Source organism: Euprymna scolopes, chromosome 17 (genome assembly GCF_053919585.1).
Source record: "Euprymna scolopes isolate OS-2025 chromosome 17, ASM5391958v1, whole genome shotgun sequence".
Lineage (NCBI taxonomy): Eukaryota > Metazoa > Mollusca > Cephalopoda > Sepiida > Sepiolidae > Euprymna > Euprymna scolopes.
Genome location: NC_136498.1, coordinates 85,227,943 through 85,230,930, shown reverse-complemented (window position 1 = coordinate 85,230,930; position 2,988 = coordinate 85,227,943). Strand labels below are relative to the sequence as shown.

General features: G+C 36.5%; 1 pseudogene; it reads left to right on the top strand.

The window, feature by feature from the left end:
• The first annotated feature begins 2,168 nt into the window (after positions 1–2,168).
• On the top strand, positions 2,169–2,299 carry LOC145297250 (U2 spliceosomal RNA; annotated as a pseudogene).
• The last annotated feature ends 689 nt before the right edge of the window (positions 2,300–2,988 follow it).

The window sequence follows — 2,988 nt, the reverse complement described above, 5'->3', positions numbered from 1 at the left end:
AAGTTGGAAGTTAGGAACCACTGGAGCCGGCTAGCGATAGACATTACTCACAACAATGGCAAGGATTTCCTGACTCTCATTGATTGCAGTCAATCAAGGTTTGCCATATGGTATATGCTTCATCAACAAGATACAGTCACTATTGTCCGTCAACTAAACAATATTTTCCTTGAACGTGGACCTCTAATAGAGATATTGTTTGACAATTGTGCTGCATTTACCAGTGAGCAGTTTAGAAAGTTTACGGACAGCTGAAGAGTACATCTGCGGTTTCGATGCGCCCATGTACCTTGTGGAAATGGAATCATTGAATGGAATCATCAAACCCTCAAAACAATCACGGCTGGATCAGGCTGCACAGTGTTTGAGGCAGTTTATTTGTACAATGTAACCCCGAAAGATGATATTTCACCCTCTACGGCGCCAGTTGATACCTTGCATAGGTATCATGTCAGGGTGAAGGGCATAGAGACGAACCCGCTGCCTGAACTGGAAGTAGCCGGAGACAGAGTGAGAAAAGGGGATGTTGTGTGGATCAAAACCCGCGAGGAAAGTGCACGACAAGGTATTGAGTCGGGCGAGTCACTGAAATAATCATGCCCCATCATGTTAAAGACATATGGTTAGTAATGCAACCATCACTAGACGACATAAGCGAATCAGAGTCAGAATCTAGCGAGGCGTCACTCTGGATTGCGGCACCACCATCAGGCAGTGACTCTGAGATTAGTAGCCTCCCAGAAGACATAGAGATTCGTAGCCTCCATGAAGAGACAGAGATGCTCGACCCTTAGACCACAGACGAAAGCACAAGTGAAGATGAGGCATGTGTCGTCCCTCCTTGAAGAAGCACCCGACAAAGACGATTACCACCCCCTTGCCCTCTCTGTGATCATGAGATCAGGGGGGAGTGTGGGGGAAATGGCTTACCATTCAAACGTCCTCGTGTCTGTCTGTCCTGTGAGTCACGTGCGTCAAGAAAGAAAGAAAGGAAGAGTCCATCATGGTGCTTGTGATGTTTTGTAGTGAACGAAGTCTCGCGAGATCATGTGTGCATGTCTTATAAAAACCGGTCACTTGTCGGTGGCAGAGGATCGAGAAATCATTTGACGTTTGAGAAGCGGCAAAATCAGTTGGGAGAATTTGTGTGATTTTTGCCTGTTGATCGACCGCAAAATCCTGACACACTCTCCATTAATTGAATTCTAATGCTTAGCCAAAAATCGAAGACATAAACATAAATCTTATAAGAAAATATAAAACTTTTACATAAATTGATAAAATAGTTGAATCACCTAAATATGATATGAATTATTCCTCAAATTACTCCTCCTATTTTTTACTTATGTTCTGGTATTATATTTTTATGGAAATCACTCCAGACAAGACATTAAACCACTTTATGTAAATAGTTAAAAAATACTACTTCAGGGTCAATAAATAACCAACAATAAGTGTTAGATGGGCAGATTAAAAAAAAAACAGCATTTATTGTCAAAAACATCATTCATGGAAAGTGAGGACTAAAAGATAAAGGAAACGAGAGTTACAACTCAAGCTCTACTTTCTACTTTACTTTCATATTCCTGTTTCAAAAAGTAAGATAAGTATATAAGATGAAATGAATAAAAAAGAGATACATAAAACAAAATTTATTATTTGTATTAGAAATGCAGTAAACAAGCTACACACCAATCAAACTATAACCATCAACTGAAATACTCAATATCACAAAAACAATTTGAACTGCATTATACATGTTTTGATGAATCACATTTTTTGCATTAATTCACTTTTGCTCATTGCAGAAAAATTCACATTTCACCTCATAAATCATCTGTAAAATGTAACCACATTAAATTCGTTAATTTTTATTTTAATAGAATCATATGTATTCGAATTTTGTTGGCATCCGATATCACAGTGGCTATTTGCGCAAAGTTTAGGGCAGTTCTAACCAATAGTTTGGAAATTATCAGTTATTATTATTATTATTATTATTATTATTATTATTATTATTATTATTATTATCTATATATTAATACAATAGCGTATGTGCTCTTTTGTGTGTCACGCTTACATCCGGGTCGTTTAATTTTTATGAAATTCCATTAAAGCTAACAAAAAAAGTTGGTGTTACTGTTGAGGCAAAGCTAATAAAAATGATTTGTTCTTTTTGGCCTTTTGGCCAAGATCAAAGTGTAGTATATGTTCTTTAGATGCTACATTTCAATTTCTTCTCTCTCAGTGGAGGAGAAATCCTTTATGACTAAGACAATTTTTTGTTCCTTTACTCCACATTAAAAAACGACCCTGGTGTCTAAATCTTTCCCGTGGGGAGGCATTGTAAATAGATACTATATTTAATGTAACTAAGTTTTAATATTACAAAAGTAACTGGGAAAAGTAATTTCTGATTTAATTAGAAAATGCCCTGGAAATGTCTCTTCTGACTAATTATAAGCTGCCCTAGAAAATGGCCCTTCTGATTATTTTTTGTTTACTTGCCTCCCCACAAGGGCAGAGTTGGGCATGAAGTCGGTTAAAAATTTTTTGGGAAACCAGCTCCCCAAAAGGGGCACTCTGGTCAGTAACGAAAATAAAAATTGTGTCAGTAATGAAGGATTTCTTCTCCATTAACCAAGAACAAAATAGAGGGGGGATTTAAGTCACTGGAATGCTGAGACTGATACTACACTCGGAAATTCATAATGAAGCAATGGTTGCCTAATCTCTAACCGTGTTAATGTTTTTATGTATTAATTTCGAAAAGCTGCTGAAACAGTTTATGATTTAAACATTACTTTATTTTAAGTATATTTTTAACAGTGGAGTGATTTAAACATTACTTTATTTCATGTATATTTTTACCAGTAGTGTGGGGTATATGAAATCAGTCTTGGAAATGGCGGAAATCGTTTATGCATTAAACATTATTTTATTTAATGCATATTTATAACAATGGGGTGGGGGATATGAAGTCAGTCC